Source organism: Manis javanica, chromosome 8 (assembly GCF_040802235.1).
Source record: "Manis javanica isolate MJ-LG chromosome 8, MJ_LKY, whole genome shotgun sequence".
Lineage (NCBI taxonomy): Eukaryota > Metazoa > Chordata > Mammalia > Pholidota > Manidae > Manis > Manis javanica.
The window spans coordinates 57,054,962-57,080,617 of record NC_133163.1 but is presented as its reverse complement, the minus strand read 5'-3'; the positions used below and the strand labels follow the sequence as shown (position 1 = coordinate 57,080,617).

Sequence of the window (25,656 nt, the reverse complement as noted above, 5' to 3'; positions counted from 1 at the left end):
ATTTTTTATATCTACATGATAGTCTGATAAAAATTGTATTCTATTTGCATTTTATTGGCATTTGTACTTACTTCAGTTACTATCAACTAGGAATAGCCTGTATCCTAAAGCTGATAATGTTGCTTAATATTGGGTGAGCGATTTAGCACTGTAACATTTGGGATGACAAAAATAGTACTACTTTTTACTTAATTTAACAAATACATATTCTTTAGGTAAATTTCTGAATATAAGAGCAACTCATTTAGGGTTAGATTTATTTAGAAACAAATTCAGTAATAGATGTAGCTTAAAATTCAATTAAATTCAAAAAAAGCATTTCTTCTGGAAGTCTCCCTGCATGAACTCAGAACTATTAAATCAATTTATAATGTCTACTAGAGAACAGTCTATTGAATAGCCTTTCCTCACTTTCTGACTTCATATGGGTGCTTCCCTGGATTACTATGGACTCCACACTTAATCTGTTGTATGGGTCTCAGACTATTGTTTTTCATTTTGTTTTGTTTTGGGGAGTGTATGTGCGCGTGAGCATGCACAGATGTGCGGTACTTACGTGAGATTAACTTCATCTGTATTTCTGTAAATTGAAGACAGATAACACAGTAGTCTGCCCTTACCATGGTTTTGCTTTCTGAGGTTTCAGTCGCTGTGGTACAGTGAAGGTTCCTATGGCTAGGATTCTCACCTGGCCCTGGTCCGCTAGCTCACTACACATGTGTGGGCAATATGTTGCTATTGACTCTGTATAAGGAGCTCCCCCACTGCTCTAGGCGGCAGGGCTGCAGGAGAGCAGAGACTGGAGTGGTGGCAGCACCGACAACAGAGACTGAGACAGCTGCGCTGGTAGAGAGGCCCAGAGGTAGAGACCGGCTTGCTGTGTAGAGACTCGCTCTGAGTGGATGGGATTCTAGTGACTGACCTGCCACCATGGGAATAAAGTTGGGTATAAACTCTTTCACTCCAAGAACATTCCATTTTCATTTTTCAGTCTCATTGAATCCATAGTGAACTTGCCCAGGGTTGAAACCCATTGGCAAGACAGTTACCCAGAGTCAAACCCTCTCTGGAAGCAGATGAACCTCTTTCTGACTCAAGGTAAAATGGCCAATAGCAGCCTGACACGTCACAATGCCCGTTTCATTCGCCTTCTTAATCTTTTCTGCAGGCAGTTCCTCATCTCACTTCACCACAGGAAGAAGGGTGAGTACACCATAAGATATTTGAGAATGATCACATTCATGTACCTTTTATTATAGTATATTATAATTGTCCTATTTTATAGTATTGTTGATCTCTCATTGTGCCTAATTTATTAAACTTAATCATAGGTATGTTTGTATATGAAAAAAGATACAGTAAATACAGGGTTCAGTACTCTGGTTTTGTGCATCTGCTGGGGGGGGGTCTTGGAAGGATCCCTTGAGGATAAAGATGAACTACTATAGATGCAAATAAGAGTAGAGTTAAAATAAGTTTCCATCTAAACACAAAATTCAATTTTACAAATTTGTTGTTCAGGTACACGATCTAATCTCATCAAAATGTCTTCCGTCCTTGAGGAAAGAAAATCTTTTTTTTTCCTTTTTCCTCATCAGGTCGGTTCCAATTAACTCCAGGGGGAAAAAGAGGCAGAAAAGAAAACTGCAGGTAAGGGTGTGTACTGGGGCCTCGGTAGGTGCAGGGCTGCTGAAAACTTGGATCTTAGTCCAGGTACTACACTGGAAGCTACAGAACAGAAGTGCTGGAAAAACAGGCTGAGAGAAATAGCACTTTCACCTCACTGGGCTGTGCCTCAGGGTCCCTTCTGCACCCTAGCCCCTGAGTTCTCAGCCTTGGGGGTGTCCTGACTCCTCCCCAGCTCGGGGTGAGGTGGCCCCTGAGAGACGCGGCCCCACTGCAGGCAGGCTGACACCGAATCCCTCTCCTGTCACTGTCTCTCTGTTCCCAACGAGTCCTCCAATTTTTGGGGCTTCAGCAGGTCGCCACTTGCCCTGGTCAAGGTCTCCCCAAGACCCCATGATCCCTAGGGCTGGGGCGGGGGTGCTGGGTCTCATTTGACTGAGGGTAGGGCCCACTGCCTCTGGGTTAAGGTGGAGGACCTCCAGCCGGACCAGCCCGAGTCGCAGTTTCGGGCAGCGCGCAGAGGCCTTGCTCCTCTGATGGAGAGGCAGCCTGCACCGCCAGGCCCTTGATCCGCCGTTATTATTAATGAGAAACAAAGCTTCCTGGGACAGGCACCCCGGGACCGCATTCCTTAGGAACCACCACACGCTCACCTTTTGACCTTTTTAGCTTTGCTTGTGAATTTGCAGTAATCCAAATAATGTGACTTTTTCTTCTATCATGAGCCAATGAGAAAATAATGTTTGAGACAAATAATGTTTTTTTAGCTCCTTAAACGCTCTGCTCCTTCCATATGTAGAGAGTCAAGTTACACCAGGTTTGCTTGCTTTCTCCCCCCTTAAGTATCACCTTGGTCTCTCCAGTATCTTAATTAAAACCCATATTGTTTCCTTCATGGTCAAAATGATTAAGCTTTTTTTTTCTCTCACTACAAACACATTTTGAAAACTAAAGCATTTTAAATATTTTAAAGCAGGTTTCTACCACATAAATACTTTTTTTTGTTTGTTTTTTTAAGTGAACATGGGTAGATAAATAGAGCAATTAAAGGTTTTGTTCTCCTTGTTAAAGCTTGCTACCAGTGCTCACAACAGAAGTGGTATGTCCTCTGAACTTTTTACAGAGAAAACCCACTTACCAGAGAACACCTGTCTTTTTTCACCACGATTCTTACAGGCCTAATCTCTCACTGCTGAGGAAGCAGAGTCGGGTCATAATTCAGCACACATGATTACTCCAGGTGGGGGAGGGGCGGTGCACTGAAGAGAGGAGAGGGGACAGACAATATGGTCTTTACATTTCTCTTAAATAATATCCTCTTGGCAAGGAAAGATGGCTCAAGGATAAATGGAGTGAGGCAAATATTTTAAGATAAAGCTACTCATCACTGTTTAGAAATGGGAAAGAAATTCTCTTTTTCTTGACATTTGCTGTAGCTGTTGCCATTGTGTTTTCAGTGATTCTGTGCCCTGTGGAAGTACTTAGTGTAGATGTCAGTGTAACAGTAGCTCCCCCAGGCAAGAACAGAGGCAGGCATCAGGAACATAGCTGCCACCGGAGCGCTGTTATTACATCCGTTCCGGCAGTGCTGTATAACTCCGGCAACAGTTTTATAGTTCTGTAAAGAAAAACAAAACAGAATGTTCACAACTTGGGTTTCCTGCGAAGCTGACTCCAAGCTGGAGGTTACTGTGCAGGAGGTCTACTGGGGAAGGGAAATGAAGGAAGCAGGATTGGACTGAGGGAGAAGTTAGGCTTCAGTGTAGTCTAAAGCAAGCCTCAGTTGGCCAGGGTGGTCTGTAGATGGGGGTCCTGAAGATCTCCCCGCTTTCAGCAAAAAGCCTGGATGTGGGCCACCTTGGGAAGGGGGTGTGATGTTTGGTGCTCTCCCTCTCACTGGAGGAATCCCCAAAGGGGACTGACAACGGAGAGTTGTCTGCTGGTGACACTCCTAGCAGATGGGAAAATAAATCCTTTATTGCTCAAGAGGGACAAGGAATGGAATATAGTTTTATATTGGCAAAAGCATTTGAATTTTTCCTGACATCTGTTTCTCCTCTGCCTCTTCCAATCCATCCTTCATCTAGCTGACAGACAAATCTTGAATTGTTTATGAAACTACAAGTTCTCCCAATTACATTTGAACCAAATTTTACTGTTCAAACACCATTGTCTTTTTTTTGCCCTTTCCCTGATAAGTTTTTATCCCATTGCTCTTTCTTTCAAAAGAGAAGCTTATAAAAATTAATCTCTCTGCTCACTATTCCTGAAACACGCATGCTCCTTGTGGACGCTCCATCTCTGCTCATGTGCTTGCCGTGACCTCACAGGCATTGTCTTCCCTTGTCTTTTCATTTCTTTCATGAAGTAATTCCTGCCAGGCTTCACTGATTCTTTTTTCCCTGACCCAAGTGCATTTACATCTGTACTGCACTGAGTCTTTCTCTAGGTGGCTATGGACAAATTATGAGGGCAGTCACTGTGCTTGTCTGTTTGTCATTCTTTTTTATTTTTTATCACAGTTGCTAGTACAAGGGCCATAGAGGATACTTAAAAACACTTGTTGCTTATCTCACTGAATAGTGTTCCTTATTTTCCAAGGTGTCCAATAAGCTCTTTGATGTGGTGTAGTATGATTGCCTCTCCTCTTAAGTTCCAGACCACTTACTATATTTTTATTTTGTAAAGAATAGACATTTGCATACACATCTTATTTCTCTTAATATTTTGTAAGCAACTTTAGGGGGAGGGGAGGCCATTGCTTGTCTGTTACCCCCCTTTTTTATTCCTAATGTCTAGACCAGTGCTTTCCATTGTAGAAGGCATCAAATATGTGTTCATAGAATGGTATAATGTTAATGGAATTTAAAATCAGACATTGAAGCTCAAAGGAAGTATGTTTTCTGTGTGAAACAATCTTTACCATGTTTTGTTTTATGGTAGAGCAAAGCTTGAGTTTGGTTCTTTAGCCAATTATTTCTCTATTGGAGAAAAAATATACTGTTGTCATTATCATAATCAGGACTCTTATATTTCAAAGCATGTTTTGTGAAACAGTTTCTTGATCAATGCCAATTATTTTTCTTAAATTGGCCTTAAATATTTGAATTGACAAAGGTTATAGCTCCACCTGATTCTTATTAGATCACTTAGTAAATCTGACTATTGATGCCCCATGTAAGTACATCATATCCCTTGTTTTGTTGATGTTTCTAATGTCAAACAAGCTTATATAAAGCTTTTCTTATCCATAGATTAAAATGTAGTAATTCAATTTTTTCTGTTTGTTAAACAGTGAAATTACTCTGACAGCCACAAATACATGTAAAACTCTTCACTCCTTCAGGATTTTACTCACAATTTTCTGTTAACATTACTATTCAGTCATAAGATTTGTTACCTCTTACACTGCTAATATGCTATGTGAATTAATATATTTAAGGACAGAGATGACAAAATGAAAGAAGTTCACTCAGGGAAATGAAGACTTAGGTTCAGTGTTAAATTTACTGATTTTCATCTCCTGATTATTTTCCCAGATGTTTTCTATCAATTCTAGCTGCAATACATACATACTGATATTTTAATAGAAAAGTAGGTATAAAGCACTATAAATGTAATAGGGAGGTTCCAAATACAGCAAATATGAAAAGTAAGAATGGTCAAAATCGCCCTTGACCCTAACTACACTGTGAGGTCTTTTTCCTCTCTTCTAAGCATGATGAAATAATTTTAATTGTCCTGTATTTTGAATTGTATAACTTAGAAAATTCCTGATTCTGCATAAATAGGATATTTCCCCCGTTTTATTTCTGAATAAAAGAACATTCAGAAAATGGTCACTTCAACTCAAACTGTTGTGTGTGTCCAAGCTCACATCTAAACAAACTGAATTTCACTGTTTTGTAAAAATAATAAGGAAAAACAGTTCAATCCATTATTCCTTTGAGATGGATGGCAAAAATGGCTCTGATTATAATTTTTCACTCATTATAATCATGATCTTTGCCATGTCACTTTATAGTGCCCACTCTCTATGGGGCTTGGTCTTTTGAATGGCTTTGAGGAGTGAAATGAGGTGGAGGTATTTTCTTGCCAGTTCTAGGCCAAGACCTCAAGAAGTCTTGAGTGTCTCTACTTACTGTCCTGTATTTTTCACATTGCCATGAGGAATGCCCTTGCTGGCTTCTACAACATGAGAGATACGTGGAGCAGATATGAGTGCCCCATTTTCCCAGCCAATACTCAAGTACCTGCCACCTCAGCTAAGACCAAATAGACCTTCCATCCATGCCTACCCTTAATTGCTGACCAGCAGACTCATGAGCAAAACACATACTTATGGCTCTATTACCCAGGGCTTTTGTGAATATTATACAACATTGTTGTGGTAAAAAATATTTCAGTGCTATAGTGAAAGACTTCTATCATCCATTCTATCTGAAGGGATGTTATTTTTTTTTAGCTCCCAGCAAAACTGAATTACTATGGAATGCTTATAGTGGAGTACTAGACTGTTTTTTTAAAAATTGTTAGTATTTCATATGTCTTTCAAGCATATGATCCGCTTAAAAAGTAGAGATTCACTTATAAGATTTTACTGTAGGTTCATAGGAACCCTGTTCTTTAAGAGCTTTAATTCTGTAGTAGTAGTCTTTTCTAGGTTCTCTTTAATTTTATGTTCACATTTTTTACTAATTATCTATGAAATAATTTAGGAAAACTGTGCACTTTCATATTTTAGGCTCATGCCTTAAATTTTTCCTTTTAGTACATTCTAAGGGGAAACAGCATATTTCTTACTATTAAAGAGAAAATATACATTTCATTTTAAAATATGAAAAACTTGAAAATCCATTAAAATAGTAATAAGTATTTCATGTATTTATAAAGTCAGTTTTATCTATGTAACTGAATAAAACAAACCCAAAAAGATTATTTTGTCTAATAAAACTTGCAGAATTCAGTAGTCCTGCAAAATATATAAAATAAGAACATTTTAAAGGAGCTTTATGTTAGCATAAATTCATGCTTTGGCTATTCTGAATGAAATCTTTAAACATAGGTCAAAATATCCATTTCTCATATAAAATTGTGTGTATTAATATTATATGCTTATGTGTGTGTGTCTTGTGAATAAGGAAAATAAAGATTTTAAGGCTTAAGACAGTTTTGATTACTGACTAAAGGAGAATTTTCTATAATCAATATTTAAATGTATCCCTTTGTTTAGCATCCTAGAGTTTTTTTTAATCTTAGGGGTGGGAGAGAGGTGTGCCTGTAATTATATAAAGTGGGAACAGACCATGTGAATTTAGATTTGTTCTAAGATCCATATTAAGAAAGGCACATAAGAATATGAGAATTTAGAAATCAATTCCAGTGGAACTATGTATACCATCAACTTTTAAAATCTTATATATCCCAGAACCCTGGGTTGAAGATCTCTGGGTGAGAAAAGAAAAAAATAATGTTAAAGGCTCTTAAACAATAGAGACATTTAATTAGCGGCTCAATTGAGTGACTCTGCACATAATTTGTAGCGACAAGAAAATAGATGCATTATGTGATAAAATAAGCGATCCCAGCCACTTAGTACTAGGGAATTCAGAGGAGATAAAAACATGTTGAGGTGTAATTTAAAGATCTATAAAAGTTTTGCATGACAAAAATCTGTGAATGCATTTCTAAGTGTTCAATATTTATGAACCTCTATGAGATTGAAAGCTGCCTCAGAGCAGAAGCTTCTGTTATTCATATTCATCTTTGCCCCCTTTAAAGTATAACATGAGTGGCTGGCCCCCCAAATTGTTTCAATTCAAATCCATCTAATTTAATGCAAAAGCAGCATGCTTAGTATTTAAAGCCTGGGCTTTGACCAGATTGCCTGGGTCTGAATCTCAGTTTTTTCCCATTTAGAATACATGTAACTTTGGGCAAATTGCTTAATATCTCCATGCCTAAGTGTCCTCATTTGTGGAAGCATAGTGGTACTTCACTTAGTTGATGTGAGGTTAATGTAAATCATATAAAAGAGTGCCTCCTAGAGCATGTTAAAGACTTTACAAATATTAGCCATTTTTATTCAATTAATCTGCCTTTTCCTGAAGTTATCAACATAAATTTCACCTATAAAAGTAGGAAGAAAATGACAATTAAGCATATCTTGTTGGAATACTTATGCATATTTTAGTAAATCTGGTAAAGAGGTTTAGAATCTTTTTTAAAAGTTACAAATAAATTGATAATAATTTTCCTTTTATGTTTTTCCAATGAAGACTGAAGTTTTGATATCCATTATATATTATTTAAAAATTCTTTGGAATAAAATAGATTGACAGAAAAGAATAAAGAAAGGGAATATTTGATTATTCTATTCTCGTGTTAAAAGTTTGTCATCATTATGACTACCACTAATAACAAAAAAATACACTTTGAGCATTATACTCTTTTGAGGGCACCATGAAATTTATGGAAATATTTTGAATACTTCTGATTAATAGAGGTTATTCCTTGGAAAAAATAAATCTAAGCATACCTAATACATCATATACAATCTAGAACATTCTCATAAACATTGTGAAGTCTTAATATTAAAATCGTAATTGTTACGTATGCATATGTTCTTTTGGGTCAATCTTTAACATACAAATTGCTTAATGTGCTGTGTATATACTTATGTGTCTATTATTTTAAGAGTTGCATGTGTAAAACATGTTTCATCTAAGATCTAGTCTATTTTTACTATTTTTATTGCAGAAGTTTATACCAAATTACCTTTTATTGGGCAGTTTCATAATATACACTATTTTCTGGTCAATAACATAATTATACCATGTTCTTTGGGAAATACCAAATTTACAAAGCTCTACTTTATATGAGCACATTTTATAATGTGATTTAAAAGGAAAACACCAATATTTGAAGAACTTTCTAAAATTTGTATAATTAATTTGCTCTTATCTGACCTCATTTAAACTACAATGTAAAGAAAGGCCTGAAAGTGCCATAATAATAATTCACTTTTCTCACAGCACTTATGCTTAGAACATTTTGAAACTGCATCATTTAAAAATTAATTCTATTCTAAATGCCTCTCCCCAACCACAGCATGTGTTCTGATGCTTCTCTAAGAATGCAGATTTTCTAGATTCTGACATATCTACCACAGAACCCTGTAAAAAATAATCTTTTTATTTAATCTGGATAAGTTTATATTTGTTTCTGTATAATCTGTTCATCAGGGAGAAAAGGATCATTTCATTTATTTTTACTTAATTTATTTTTTATTGTATAGTTGATACACAATGTTAGTTTCAAATATATGAAACAGTGGTTCAATAGTCACACACACTGTTAAATCTTCATCCCAACTAGTGCACTTAATGTTGACATAGAAAATGTTATAGAACCATTGCCTATATTCTCCATGCTGCACTTCCATCCCTGCAACTAATGAAGGATTGAGATTTTGTGCCTCTTTATCCGGCTTACCCACTCCCATCCTCCCATCCCATCCCCTCCCCCATGGTAACCAACAGTCCCTTCTCAGTGACTATGAGCCTACTACTATTTTATTAATTTTTATTTGTTTCTTTTTATAGATTTCACATATAAGTGAAATCATATGGTGTTTGTTTTTCTCTACCTGGCTTATTTCAGTTAGGATAATACTCTCTAGGTCCTTCCATGTTGTCGCAAATGACAGTATTTCTTTCTTTTTATGTACGGCTGAATAATTTTCCATTGTCTATATGTACCATACCTTTGTCTACTCATCTATTGATGGATAATTTTGTTGCTTCCATATCTTGGTTATTGTAAATAATATGGGAATAAACGTAGGGGTGCATATATCTTTCAAATCAGAGATTTTGTTTTTTTCAGGCAAATTCCTAGGAATAAAGTTACTGGGTCATACGATATTTCTATGTTCAGTTTTTCGAGGAACCTCCATACCGCTTTCCATAAAGGCTACACCAATTTTCATTCTGCCAACAGTGTAGATTTCCCTATACTCCAAATCCTCGTGAACACTTGTTATTTCTTGTCTTTTGGATAATGGCCATTCTAAGGTGTCAGGTGATATCTTATTGTGGTTTTGATTTACATTTCCCTGATGATTAGCTATGTGGAGCATCTATTTATGTGCCTGTTGGCCACTGTATTTCTTCCTTGAAGAAGTGTCTGTTAAGATCTTCTACCCATTTTTTAATTGGGGTTATTTGTTTTTGGGGTGTTGATGTGCATGAGTTCTTTATATATTTTGGATGTTAACCCCTTATGGGATAAATCATTTACAAATCTTTTCTCCCACACTGTAGGTAGTTTTTTGTTGTTGATGGTGTTCTTCGCTGTACAGAAGCATTTTAGTTCATTCATTCTTGCTTTTGTTTCCCTTGCCTGGGGAGACATGTCTAGAAAAAAATTGCTCATGCTTATGCTCAAGAGATTTTTTTATATTTTTTATTTTGTTATCATTAATCTATAATTACATGAAGAACATTGTATTTACTAGGCTCTCCCGTAACCCAAGTCCCCCTCACAAACCCCATTAAAGTCAAGGTCCATCAGCATAGTAAGATGTTGTAGAATCACTACTTGTCTTCTCTGTGTTGCACAGCCCTCCCCTTTCCCCCACCCCGCACATTATACACGCAAATCATAATACCCCTTTTCTTCTTCCCCACCCTTATCCCTCCCTACCCTCCCATTCTCCCCAGTCCCTTTCCCTTTGGTAACTGTTAGTCCATTCGTGGGTTCTGTGATTCTGCTGCTGTTTTGTTCCTTCTGTTTTTCCTCTGTTCTTATACTCTACAGATGAATGAAATCATTTGGTATTTGTCTTTTCTCCACTTGGCTTATTTCACTGAGCATAATACCCCCTAGCTCCACCCATGTTGTTGCAAATGGTAGGATTTGTTTTCTTCTTATGGCTGAATAATATTCCATTGTGTATACGTACCACATCTTCTTTATCCATTCATCTACTGATGGACACTTAGGTTGTTTACATTTCTTGGCTATTGTAAATAGTGCTGTGATAAACATAGGGGTGCGTCTATCTTTTTCAAACTAGAGTGCTGCATTCTTAGGGAAAATTCCTAGAAGTGGAATTCCGGGATCAAATGGTAAGTCTATTTTGAGCATTTTAAGGAACCTCCATACTGCTTTCCACAATGGTTGAGCTACTTTACATTCCCACCAGCAGTGTAGGAGGGTTCCCCTTTCTCTACAACTTCACCAACATTTGTTGTTTGTCTTTTGGATGGTAGCCATCCTTACTGGTGTGAGGTGATATCTCATTGTGGTTTTAATTTGCATTTCTCTGAAAGCTAGCAATGTGGAGCATCTTTTCATGTGTCTGTTGGCCATCTAAATGTCTTCTTTGGAGAACTGTCTGTTCAGCTCCTCTGCCCATGTTTTAACTGGATTATTTGCTTTTGTTTGTTGTTTGGTGCATGAGCTCTTTATATATTTTGGATGTCAAGCCTCTATCGGATCTGTCATTTACAAATATATTCTCCCATACTGTAGGGTACCTTTTTGTTCTATTGATAGTGTCCTTTGCTGTACAGAAGCTCTTCAGCTTGATATAGTCCCACTTGTTCATTTTTGCTTTTGTTTTCCTTGCCTGGGGAGATATGTTCATGAAGAAGTCACTCATGTTTATGTCCAAGAGATTTTTGCCTATGTTTTTTTCTAAGAGTTTTATGGTTTCATAAATAACATTCAGGTCTTTGATCCATTTTGAATTTACTTTTGTGTATGGGGTTAGATAGTGATCCAGTTACATTCTCTTACATGTAGCTGTCCAGTTTTTCCAGCACCATCTGTTGAAGAGGCTGTCATTTCCCCATTGTATGTCCATGGCACTTTATCAAATATTAATTGACCATATATGTTTAGGTTAATGTCTGGAGCCTCTAATCTGTTTCACTGGTCTGTGGTTCTGTTCTTGTGCCAGTACCAAACTGTCTTGATTACCATGACTTTGTAGTAGAGCTTAAAGTTGGGGAGTGAGATGCCCCCCACATAATTCTTCTTTCTAAGGATTACTTTGGCTATTCGGGGTCTTTGGTGTTTCATATGAATTTTTAAACTATTTCTTCCAGTTTATTGAAGAATGTTTTTGGTAATTTGATAGGGATTGCATCGAATCTGTATATTGCTTTGGGCAGGATGGCCATTTTGACGATATTAATTCTTCCTAGCCAAGAGCATGGAATGGGTTTACATTTGCTAGTGTCCTCTTTAATTTCTCTTAAGAGTGTCTTATAGTTTTCAGGGTATAGCTCTTTCACTTATTTGGTTAGATTTATTCCTAGGTATTTTATTCTTTTTGATGCAATTGTGAATGGAATTGTTTTCCTGATTTCTCTTTCTATTGGCTCATTGTTAGTGTATAGATTCTCTCTGTTAATGTACAGATTTCTCTGTGTTAATTTTGTATCCTGCAACTTCGCTGTATTCCAATATCAGTTCTAGTAGTTTGGGAGTGAAGCCTTTAGGGTTTTTATTTTTTTTATTTTGGTATCATTAATCTACAATTACAGAAAGAACATTATGTTTACTAGGTTCCCCCTTCACCAAATCCCCCCCCACATACCCCTTCACAGTCACTGTCCATCTGTGTAGTAAGATGCTGTAAAATCACGACTTGTCTTCTCTGTGTTGCTCAGCACTCCCCGTGTCCCCCACGAACTATACATGCTAATCGTAATGCCCTCTTTCTTTTTCCCTGCCCTTATCCCTCCCTTCCCACCCATCATCCCCAGTCCCTTTCCCTTTGGTAACTATTAGTCCATTCTTGGGTTCTGTGATTCTGCTCCTGTTTTGTTCCTTCAGTTTTTCTTTGTTCATATACTCCACATATGAATGAAATTTGGTACTTGTCCTCTGCTTGGCTTATTACACTGAGCATAATACCCTCTAGCTCCATCCATGTTGTTGTGAATGGTAGGATCTGTTTATTCTTATGGCTGTGTAATATTCCATTCTGTATATGTACCACATCTTCTTTATCCATGCATCTACTGATGGACATTTAGGTTGCTTCCATATCTTGGTATAGTAAACAGTGAAGCAATAAACATAGGAGTGCATCTGTCTTTTTCAAACTGGAGTGCTGCATTCTTAGGGTAAGGTCCTAGAAGTGGAATTCCTGGGTCAAATGGTAATTCTATTTTGAGCATTCTGAGGCACCTCCATACTGCTTTCCACAATGGTTGCACTAGTTTACATTCCCACCAGCAGTGTAGAAGGGTTCCCTTTTCTCCGCAAGCTCGCAAGCATTTGTTATTGTTTGTCTTTTCGATGATGGCGATCCTTACTGGTGTGAGGTGGTATCTCATTGTGGTTTTAATTTGCATTTCTCTGATGAATAGCAATGTGGAGCACCTTTTCATGTACCTTTTGGCCATCTGGATTTCTTCTTTAGAGAAGTGTCTATTCAGCTCCTCTGCCCATTTTTTAATTGGATTATTTGCTTTTTGTTTGTTGAGGCGTATGAGCTCTTTATATATTTTGGATGTCAATCCTTTATCAGATATCAGATCTGTCATTTAAGAATATATTCTCCCATACTATAGGATACCTTTTTGTTGTATTGATGGTGTCCTTTGCTGTACAGAAACTTTTTAGCGTGATATAGTCCCACTTGTTCATTTTTGCCTTTTTTCCCTTGCCCGGGGAAATATGTTCATGAAGAAGTCACTCATTTTTATGTCCAAGAGATTTTTGCCTATGTTTTTTTCTAAGAGTTTTATGGTTTCATGACTTACATTCAGGTCTTTGATCCATTTGGAGTTTACTTTTGTGTATGGGGTTACACAGTGATTCAGTTTCATTCTCTTACATGTAGCTGCTCAGTTTTGACAGCACCATCTGTTGAAGAGACTGTCATTTTGCCATTGTATGTCCATGGCTCCTTTATCAAATATTAATTGGCCATATATGTTTGGGTTAATGTCTGGAGTCTCTATTCTGTTCCACTGGTCTGTGGCTCTGTTCTTGTGCCAGTACCAAATTGTCTTGATTACTGTGGCCCTGTTGTAGAGCTTGAAGTTGTGGAGTGAGATCCCCCCCACTTTATTCTTCCTTCTGAGGATTGTGTTGTCTATTCAGGGTCTTTGATGGTTCCATATGAATTATTGAACTATTTGTTCCAGATCATTGAAGAATGCTATTGATCATTTGACCGGGATTGCATCGAATCTGTATATTGCTTTGGGCAGGATGGCCATTTTGACGATATTAATTCTTCCTAGCCAAGAGCATGGGATGAGTTTCCATTTGTTAGTGACCTTTTAATTTCTCTTAAGAGTGTCTTGTAGTTTTCAGGGTATAGGTCTTTCACTTCCTTGGTGAGGTTTATTCCTCTGTATTTTATTCTTTTTGATGCTATTGTGAATGGAATTGTTTTCCTGATTTCTCTTTCTATTAGTTCATTGTGTGTACAGGAAAGCTACAGATTTCTTTGTGTTAATTTTGTATCCTGCAACTTTGCTGATTTCCGATATTAGTTCTAGTAGTTTTGCAGTGGAGTCTTTAGGGTTTTTTTATGTATAATATCATGTCATCTGGAAATAGTGACAGTTTGACTTCTTCTTTACCAATCTGGATTCCTTGTATTTCTTTGTTTTGTCTGATTGCTGTGGCTAGGACCTCCAGTACCACATTGAATAACAGTGGGGAGAGTGGGCATCCCTGTCTTGTTCCCTATCTCAGAGGAAAAGCTTTCAGCCTCTCGTTGTTCAGTATGATGTTAGCTGTGGGTTTATCATATATGGCCTTTATTATGTTGAGGTACTTGCCCTCTATGCCCATTTTGTTGAGAGTTTTTATTATGAATGGATGTGGAATTTTGTCAAATACTTTTTCAGCATCTATGGAGATGATCATGTGGTTTTTGTCTTTCTTTTTGTTGATGTGGTGGATGATGTTGATGGATTTTCGAATGTTGTACCATCCGTGCATCCCTGGGATGAATCCCACTTGGTCATGGTGTATTATCTTTTTGATGTATTTTTGAATTCGGTTTGCTAATATTTTTTTGAGTATTTTTGCATCTACGTTCATCACAGATATTGGTCTGTAGTTTTCTTTTTTGGTGGGGTGTTTGCCTGGTTTTGGTATTAGGGTGATGTTGGCTTCATGGAATGAGTTTGGGAGTATTCACTCCTCTTCTATTTTTTGGAAAACTTTAAGGAGAATGGGTGTTATGTCTTCTCTGTATGTTTGATAAAATTCCGAGGTAAATCCATCTGGCCCAGGGGTTTTGTTCTTAGGTAATTTTTGAATACTGATTCAATTTCACTGCTGGTAATTGGTCTGTTTAGATTTTGTTTCTTTCGGGGTCAGTCTTGGAAGTTTCTATTTTTCTAAGAAGTTGTCCATTTCTCCTAGGTTTTCCAGCTTGCTGGCATAAAGGTTTTCATAGTATTCTCTAATAATTCTTTATATTTCTGTGGGGTCCGTCGTGATTTTTACTTTCTCGTTTCTAATTCTGTTGATGTGTGTTGACTCTCTTTTTCTCTTAATAAGTCTGGCTATAGGCTTATCTATTCTGTTTATTTTCTCAAAGAACCAGGTCTTGGTTTCCTTGATTTTTGCTATTTTATTCTTCTCAATTTTGTTTATTTCTTCTCTGATCTTTATTATGTCCCTCCTTCTGCTGACTTTAGGCCTCATTTGTTCTTCTTTTTCCAGTTTTGATAATTGTGATGTTAGACTATTCATTTGGGATTGTTCTTCCTTCTTCAAGTGAGACTGGATTGCTATATACTTTCCTCTTAAGGCTGTTTTTTCTGCATCCCACAGAAGTTGGGGCTTTGTGTTCTTGTTGTCATCTGTTTCCGTATATTCCTTGATCTCTATTTTAATTTCTTCATTGATCCATTGATTATTTAGGAGCATGTTGTTAAACCTCCATGTGTTTGGGAGCCTTTTTGTTTTCTTTGTAGAATTTATTTCTAGTTTTATACCTTTGTGATCTGAAAAGTTGTTTGGTAGAATTTCAATATTTTGCAATTTACTGAGGCTCTTTTTGTGAGCTAGTATGTGGTCTATTCTGGAGAATGTTCCATGTGCACTTGAGAAGAATGTATATCCTGTTGCTTTTGGATGTAGAGTTCTATAGATGTCTATTAGGTCCATCTATTCTTGTGTGTTCTTCAGTGCCTCCATGTACTTACTTATTTTTTGCCCAGTTGATCTATTCTTTGGGGTGAGTGGCGGGTTGAAGTCTCCTAATATGAATGTATTGCATTCTATTTCCCCCTTTAATTCTGTTAGTATTTCTTTCACATATGCTGGTGCGCCTGTGTTAGGTGCATATATATTTAGAATGGTTATATCCTCTTGTTGGACTGAGCCCTTTATCATTATGAATGTCCTTCTTTATCTCTTGTTACTTTCTTTATTTTGAGGTCTATTTTGTCTGGTACTAGTATTGCAACACCTGCTTTTTTCTCTGTGTTGTTTGCATGAAATATCTTTCTCCAATCCTTGACTTTTAATCTGTGCATGTCTTTGGGTTTGAGGTGAGTCTCTTGTAAGCAGCATATAGATGGATCTTGCTTTTTTATCCTTTCTATTACTCTGTGTCTTTTGATTGGTGCTTTCAGTCCATTTACATTTAGGGTGATTATTTAAAGATATGTACTTATTTCCATTGCAGGCATTAGATTTGTGGTTACCAATGGTTCAAGGTTATCTTGTTTACTACCTTACTGTCTGTCCTCACTCGCTTATTGAGTTGTTATAAACACAGTCTGATAATTATTCTTTCCCTTCTTTTTCCTCCTCCCCCATTCTTCATATGTTGGGTGTTTTGTTCTGTGCTCTTTTTAGGAGTGCTCCCATCTAGAGCAGTCCCTGTGGGATGTCCTGTAGAGATGGTTTGAGGGAGGCAAATTCCCTCATCTTTTGCTTGTGTGGAAATTGTTTAATCCCTACTTCGTATTTAAATGATAATCGTGCTGGATACAGTATCCTTGGTTCAAGGCCCTTCTTTTTCATTGGCTTAAATATATCATGCCATTTTGTTCTGGCCTTTAAGGTTTCTGTTGAGAAGTCTGATGATAGCCTGATGGGTTTTCCTTTGTAGGTCACCTTTTTACTCTCTCTGGCTGCCTTTAATACTCTGTCCCTGTTCTTGATCTTTGCCATTTTAATTATTATGTGTCTTTGTGTTGATCTCTTTGGATCCCATCTCTCGGGAGTTCTGTGTGCCTCTGTAGTCTGAGCAACTATTTCGTCCCCCAGTTTGGTGTAGTTCTCAGCAATTATTTCTTCAGAGATACTTTCTATCCCTTTTTCTCTCTCTTCTTCCTCTGGTACCCCTATAATGTGGATATTGTTCCTTTTGGGTTGGTCACACAGTTCTCTTAATGTTGTTTCATTCCTGGTGATCCTTTTATCTCTCTCTGCATCAGCTTCTATGTGTTCCTGATCTCTGGTATCTATTCCATCAATGGCCTCTTGCATCTTATCCATTCTGCTTAAAAATCCTTCCGGAGTTTGTTTCACTTCTGTAATCTCCCTCCAGACCTCATCCCTTAGCTCTTGCATATTTCTCTGCAGCTCTGTCAGCATGTTTATGATTTTATTTTGAATTCTTTTTCAGGGAGACTGGTTAGGTCCGCCTCTGCAGATTCTTTCTCAGGTGTAACTATCTTGGTCTGGACCAGATATTTTTGCCTTTTCATGGTGATTGCAGTGGCTGTAGGCAGGTTGCAGGTGTTTCAGCTGGGAGAAGAAAGTCCTTTCCTGCTTGCTGGATGCCTTGCTCTTCTCCGCTGCCTGTGACAGCTACCTGCACTCCTGGAGCAGCCACCAGGTTAATCTCCTAAACTGCTGTGGGAGGGGTGTCCGTCAGAGCAGCACATAGCTCTGCGGGGAGTGGCAGGCACGCCAGGTGCACTCCTCCGTTTTAGTGGCAACCCTGCTGGGCAGCTGTGTCGCAGCAGCGGCCTTTGAATCTGGCCAGGGCGGCTGTGTGTTTGGCTGGGATTCTGGTCAGCTCCTGGGAGTGCACCTGCTCCCTCTGACTACACTGCTGGTGCTCGCGGGGCTTTTCCATGCAGGCTTCTACTGGTCTCTGGCTTCACTGCTGCCGTGCGCACGAGCCACGCCAGGGTTGTTTGGTCGCGCTGCTGCAGGCTAGCCCTGCAGCGCACGTATCTGCTCTCAGTTCCTTCTAGCGGTTCCGCCTCCGGTGCGCACTCCCACTTGCCTGCTACTGGGCCCATGTGTTGGGGTCTGCACCAGTTGGAGGAACGACTGGCAGGATGCCTAGTCCTGTGAGGGGCTTCCGAGCTGAACTGCCTCCCTTTAGGGTGCCTAAGTTTCCCCAGTACTCCCAGCTGACAGGACAACTTCGTCCAGCTATGGGGTCCCTGTCTCTTTAAGATTTGCAGAAAGCACTCGCTTTTCTTTTGTCTCAGGGGGACCAGTTGCAGGGACCTGGCCCCAGGTTTTGCTTTTCCATTTCTCTAATATCCAGGACCCCAAACACCTTGTGTCTGTGTTCCAGGTCTGGATTTCTAGAGCTGCTTGTTTAGCAGCCCTGGGCTTTCACTCCCTCCCCGTTCTGAGTCCTTTCTTCCTGCTGGGTTTTAGGGTGGGGGAGCGTTCAGGTCCCATCTGGTTGCGGCTTGTATCTTACCCCCTTCGTGTGATACTGAGTTCTCCCAGATGTAGATGTATCCTTGCTGTTGTACTGCATCCACTGGTGTCTCTTTTAGGAATAGTTGTATTTATTGTATTTTCATAAATATATATGTTTTGGGGAGGAGATTTCCTCGGAACTACTCATGCCGCCCTCTTCCCGTGATCAGTCTTTATTGTTTTTTATGTACAATATCATGTCATCTGCAAATAGTGACAGTTTAACTTCTTCTTTACCAATCTGTATTCCTTGTATTTCTTTGTTTTGTCTAATTGCCATGGCTTGGACCTCCAGTACTATGTTAAATAACAGTGGGGAGAGTGGGCATCCCTGTCTTGTTCCCAATCTCAGAGGAAAAGCTTTCAGCTTCTCACTGTTCAGTATGATGTTGGCTGTTAGTTTATCGTTTTTGGCCTTGATTATGGTGAGGTAATCGCCTTCTATACCCATTTGCTGAGAGTTTTTATCATGAATGGATGTTGAATTTTGTTGAATGCTTTTTCAGCATCTATGGAGATGATCATGTGGTTTTTGTCTTTCTTTTTGTTTATGTGGTGGATGATGTTGATGGGTTTTCGAATGTTGTACCATCCTTGCATCTCAGGGATGAATCCCGCTTTGTCATAGTGTATGATGCTTTTGATATATTTTTGAATTCGGTTTGCTAACACTGCATTGAGTATTTCTGCATCTACGTTCATCAGGGATATTGGTCTGTAATTTTCTTTTTTTGGTGGGGTCTTTGCCTGGTTTTGGTATTAGGGTGATGTTGGCTTAATAGAATGAGTTTGGGAGTATTCCCTCCTCTTCTATTTTTTGGAAAACTTTAAGGAGAATGGGTGTTATGTCTTCTCTGTATGTTTGATAAAATTCCGAGGTAAATCAGTCTGGCCCAGGGGCTTTTTCTTGGGTAGTTTTTTGATTACTGCTTCAATTTCTGCTGGTAACTGATTTGTTTAGATTCTGTGTTTCTTCTTTGGTCAGTCTTGGTAGGTTGTATTTTCTAGGAAGTTGTCAATTTCTTCTAGGTTTTTCAGCTTCTTAGCATATAGGTTTTCATAGTAGTCTCTAATAATTCTTTGTATTTCTGTTGGGTCCATCATGATATTTCCTTTCTCATTTCTGATTGTGTTGATGTGTGTTGATTCTCTTTTTCTGTTAATAAGTCTGGCTGGAGGCTTATCTATTCTGTTTATTTTCTCAAAAAATCAGCTCTTGGTTTCATTGATTTTTTCTATTGTTTTATTCCTCTCAATTTTATTTATTTCTTCTCGGAGCTTTATTATGTGCCTCTTTCTGATGACCTTAGGCCTCATTTGTTCTTCTTTTTCCAATTTTGATAATTGTGATGTTAGACTATTCATTTGGGTTCGTTCTTCCTTCTCTAAATATGCCTGGATTGCTATATACTTTCCTCATAGACTGTTTTTGCTGCGTCCCGCAGAAGTTGGGGCTTTGTGTTGTTGTTGAAATTTATTTCCACATATTGCTGGATCTCCATTTTAATTTGGTCATTGATCCATTGACTATTTAGGAGCATGTTGTTAAGCCTCCATGTGTTTGTGAGCCTTTTTGCTTTCTTTGTACAATTTATTTCTAGTTTTATACCTTTGTGGTCTGAAAAGTTGGTTGATAGAATTTCAATCTTTTGGAATTTACTAAGGCTCTTTTTGTGGCCTAGTATGTGGTCTATTCTGGAGAATGTTTCATGTACACTTGAGAAGAATGTGTATCCTGTTCCTTTTGAGTATAGAGTTCTATAGATGTCTATTAGGTTCATCTGTTCTAGTGTGTGGTTCAGTGCCTCTGTGTCCTTACTTATTTTCTGTCTGGTGGATCTGTCCTTTGGAGTGAATGGTGTGTTGAAGTCTCCTAAAATAAATGCATTGCATTCTATTTCCTCCTTTAGTTCTGTTAGTATTTGTTTAACATATGCTGGTGCTCCTGTGTTGAGCGCATATATATTTATAATGGTTATATCCTCTTGTTGGACTGAGCCCTTTATCATTATGTAATGTCCTTTATTTCATGTTAAATTCATTCTCTTTAAAATAGAATTTTTTTAAGGATTCAGTCGGCACATGTAATTTGATTTTTAATTCTAAAAATCTGTATGTTAGCTTACCCATGTTTATAATCTCAAAGGAGGCATTTCTTTTTTTCTGTTTTTTTTACCTCCAGCAAAACTAAGCCTGAGAAAGAAAATTTTTTCCTTGATTTGGCATAGCTGGGTAAATTTTTCCACATTCTACATTAGGATTTGTACTCTATATGTAGCATAGAATGTTTAGACTTTTCATATCTCTGGATATCCTCATGACATGTGCCAGAGGCACTTTTGGTTTATGACAGCTGTTTTTGTATTCCCAGTCTTAGAAGAACTCTATTACAGTTTTGGAATATTGTCCAATCATTAACAATGACATCATTTTATTTTATGAGGCAAGTTTAGCTATGTTATAGCCCAAGGATTTTAGGATATCTAATTCCCTATGTATCCTAATAATGGAAATTTACTCTGTTTGTTTATATACAGAATTTGTTCAATTTACCACAGGATTATGTCCTGGTAAACCTGTGGTAAGTCAACAATATCCTAAGATGAAAATGCATTTAATACACCTAACCTGCAGAACATCATAGCTTAACGTTGTCTACTTAAAGTGCTCGGAACACTTACATAAGCCTACAGTTGGGCAAAATCATCTAACACAAAGCCTACTTAAAAATAAAGTGTTGAGTATCTCATGTAATTTATTGAAAGGAAAAAATAAGACGGATCATATGGGTACAGAATGACTTTACATATATCAGTTGTTTCCCTCAGGGACTGTGTGGCTGACTGTTCACTGTGGCTCATGGTCGCTGCCCAGCATCACTAGAGACTCTGCTACCACACAATACTAGTCTGGAAAAAGATTAAAATTCAGAATTTGAAGTATGGTTTCTACCAACTGCTTATCACTTTTACACTATTATAAGATAGATCATAAAATAACCATCATATGTTGAGGACAGTCTGTATTTTGATATGTAGTATGGGTAGCTGTCCAGATTTTCTATTGGTTATGACATACTGACAGTTTTTATGACTCATTTACTTTATTCAGACTCTATATCAGAAGGTGTATTTTGAAGGAATATTTCTGAAGCCCTAGTTTGAGGACAGGTTGCTGGGTTGACTGGTTACAATCATACTGGGGGAAGAAGCAGGTGTAAGTTATACATAACTTGGTAGAGAGAGTTGACCTTGCTGTCTCATACGTGTTTTAAATATTTGGCACCAGTGTTCATTCAACCTCATGGAGGATGAATCCTATTTCAGTGTGAAGATCCTTTGAGAACTGTGTGCATCCTCACTTCAGCATAGAACCTTTGATTGTATGCTTCATTAGGAGGGGATAAACTTGGTATAATGTTTTCTTCATTTTAAATAGGTATCTCATTTAGAATAGTTTTAGATTTACAAAAAAGTTGCAGGGGTATTATGGAGAGTTTTCATATTCTCCACATCCAACTTCCTCTATTGTTAACATGTTACATTAGTAAGATGAGTTTGTTACAACAAATGAACCAATGCTCCTTAAGAAAAATCCAAACTTCATCAAATTTCCCTAGCTTTTACCAAATGTCCTGTGTTCCAGGATCCTATCACATCACAATTAGTTTTTAGGCTCCTAGTTTCTTTGGCATTTTTTCAGACTATTTCTTATTTTTAATGGCTTTGACAGTTTTGTAAAGTATTAGGCATTTTGTAAAATTGTCCTCATTAGGGATTTATTTGATGTTTTTCTCATGATGAGAGGAGGTTATATTTTTGGGAAGATGGTCACAGAGGCGAGGTGTCCTTCTCCTCACATCATATCATGGTATCCACTGCCATCATAACTTGTGCCCCTTCCCCATGCTGTACTCTTTCAAAGGGAGTTACTGTACAACCCGCACATGAGGAGCAGGGGAATCATGCTCCACCTTCTTGAGGTCAGAATATCATACAAAATATTTAGAATTCTTCTGCACAAGAGTTTTGTTAATTGTGACTCATGTATACTTATTATAGAATATATACTGGTACTTTAAAAATTTCATTTTTTTCCCATATTGACCATTGGTGATTTTCTCCTGTATCCTGCCCATTTGTATGTGTGTATGCTCCTTTTATTGGAGTATGGTATTAGTAACCAAGGTCTAGGTACTAGATATGCTCAAGGCTACTAGGGTGTTGCTGGTTTTAGGCCCTCTCAGCAGACAGGGTAAGTAAATATATGTACGTATACTAATTTATACACATATCTATAAATATTTCTATATGTAACCACCTCTTTCTATGTCAACCTAAGCATGAATTCATACTGAATTAATCAGCTTTAATTTATTACATGAATCATTCTAGCCTTCTTCTCTTGCTCGTCTGTATCTTTGAATCCCAACAGTGAGAAACCTGGCTGTAACCATCTGCCAATGATTCAATTTTTAAATTCTAGGGTACATGTATAGTGGTTTCAGAATTGTTAAGCTGTTGCCCCATGGTGAACATCTTTATCAATTAGAATATGGTGGTTATGTACAGTTCCATAAGCCTGTAATTTTACAATTACTACTTGTTTTAAAAATTAATTGGGTCAGTATATTTCCCCCATCCATTTCAGTGAAGTTATTTCATTTATTTGTAATACAGTTAGTTGCTTTGTCATATTCTATATTCTATCTGTGACTTCCTATTCTCCTAAATGATTTTAAAATATTTTCATATATTTGGTTTTATTCTTTGTGCTCTAAAGTTCTGTAGGTTTTGACAACAGCATAGTCAGTATAAATAAGTTTCTGCTCTGATATTCACAGTGCTCCATCTATTCAAACCTCCTTCTCCCCCAAACCCTGGTAACCATTTGTTTATCATTTCTATACTTTTGTATTTTCCAGAATGTCAGCTAAATCAAATGCTATAATTTGTAGCCTTTTTAGACTAATTTCTCTTAACAATATGCATTTAAGAATCATCTGTGTATTGGCATGGCTTGATAACTCATTCCTTTTTATCACTGAGTAGTTTTCCATTGTATGGATATACCACCTTTGTTTAACCAACCACCTCCTAAAAGACATCTTGTTTGCCTCCAATTTTTGCTGATTACAAATAAATGTGCTCTAAGTATTTATGTACATGTCTTCTTGTGGGTATGTTTTCACATAAGTTGAGTAAATGCTCAGGAGCACAATTGCTGGATAATTTATATAAGACTACATTTAGCTTTGTAATGAATGTCTAAATTGTGTCTAAGTGGCTGTATTATTTTGTATTCCCAACAGCAATTGATGAGGGATCTGTTGCTGTGCATTCTTGTCAATAATTGGTATTATACTTTTGGATTTCAGCCATTGTAATAGATGTGTAGTCATATTTCACTGTTGTTATAATTTGCAATGACAATGACAAAATGTGTTGAGTGTGTTTTCAAATGTTTATTTGGTACTTATTCCCTTTGTTGAAGATATCAGTTCAGATTTTCTGCCTAATAAATTGGATTTTTGTTTCTTTATTGTTGAATGATAAGATTCTTTATATATTTTGATATTCTTTCTATATTTCAGATGCAAACTTTCTGTCAGATACATGATTTTCACCTATTTTTTCCAGTTTGTGACTTTATTTTCATTCATTTGTGTTATTTCACGGAACAAAAGTTTTAATTTGATAAAGTCTAACAAACTTTTTACTTTCATTGATTATGCTTTTGGTGCTACTTCTCAGAACTGATTTCCAAACCCATCTTTATAGGTAATTACTGACTTAAACATTCTGCTTCGGCAGGTTGCAGGTAGAGTTTGGAGCCACACTGAGTCTCACTTATCAAAACTTTCTGTGTTTCTTTTGCATCTGTCTTATGAAGGTTTTGAATGAAGATTTTTATCAACTTTCTTGTTTGATTTCTCCTGTTAAAATTTTTTCTGGTGTTTCTTATGTCATAGGCTAGGATTATGTGGCCAATTAAACCATGAAGATTCTTTCAGTGAAACCTTCTTTGTTATAATTTTCTTTAATGCAGAACATAGTATACTTTCTCTAAAGAAGTGAAAATATATATTCTTTCAAAAAATAAAAGTGCTTTAGTCAAATAGGCCCTTATAGACATCAAGGTGACTTGAACTGACTTTTCATGTTTGCAGGTCTTGCATTCTACTTTTCAACAGAGCTTCTGTCCCTAAGCAATAGTGTTCCTTCATTTATTAGATATTAAGGGGACATTACTTTATGATATAGCTTGATTTTGCCATTCTTAAAAGTTAGGAGGATAAACTTTTACTGGGTAAATTACTTAAGACTTTCAGCACCCGTGCTTTTTTACTGGAATAACTAGTTGACAATCTCTGCAACTTATATAAATCCACAAAACTTTCTTACTCTTAAAGGTAGCATACTGAGGCAGGACACGCTTACAAATAGTTGTTCTCTCTCTTAACTTGTAGTGCAGCATTCAATCTCCTTTATTTGGACTAGAACCTTTGTAATCGTTTGCTATGTATAATCTTAATCACCCTTCTTTTCAGTAATAACCACATTTACAGCTGTGACCTGTCTCACATGTCTCTCCCCCTTTCACTTGCATTGCTGCTGCCCTAAGCCGTAACCCCTGTTTTTCTTAACTTGAGCTTCTGTAAAGTGTCCTACTAAAGTGAAGGGTGTCAAAATATCCCACCTCAAAATATGCTCCTTTGGCATAAGGATTATTTTGAGCTAAAGGCACTTGAAAAATAGCAGGTATAAGGAGAATGTTCCTGACCTCTCCTTTTCTTCCTGAAAGCAGGAAATCAAACTCCCAAGTGAAAGATGTCCTCCCTGTATGAGGATGAAAGAAACATTCTCATTACCAGAGACAGGGAGTCGAGGCCAAAGAATTTTGTACAAATAGATCTTGTTAAAATAACTCTTCCCTTCCTTTACCCTCCTCATGTATTTTAGTTTTCCACAATTGCCTCCCTTTGTTCAACCTGATATGAAAGCACATAGGTTTTGCCACTTCTTTGGAACTTTATTTCTTTGTGAGGCTCCTCTGTCACTAAAAACTTATATTAAATAAATGTTTATGCTTTTCTCCCTTTAATTTGTCATATGTCAATTTAATTCTCAGTCCCACCTAAAGACCCTAAGAAAGTAGAGGTAAAAACTTACCTCCCCTACAAAAGTAAGTTTTCTAAGGGATCTTGCTGTTGCATCTCTGTTGTATCTCTAGCCCATCTTTCATAGAGCTGACATGTGATTTTATTTCTCAAAAAGAAAAACATGAAATCTTTATTGGTACAACTCTCTGTACAACTTCAAGTGAATTATCCTGAATTTAAAAGTTTTTAATTATTTA

At 37.3% G+C, this 25,656-nt stretch overlaps 1 long non-coding RNA gene across 2 annotated transcripts in view; it reads left to right on the top strand.

Moving 5' to 3' along the window:
* Positions 1-1,184: 1,184 nt before the first annotated feature.
* Positions 1,185-25,656, top strand: part of LOC140843266 (uncharacterized) — a 215,253-nt gene continuing 190,781 nt past the window's right edge. For both annotated transcript variants that reach the window (XR_012120879.1, XR_012120880.1), the window contains exons 1-2: positions 1,185-1,203; positions 1,599-1,650. This is a non-coding gene — a long non-coding RNA (uncharacterized lncRNA). The remainder of the gene's footprint in view (positions 1,204-1,598; positions 1,651-25,656) is intronic.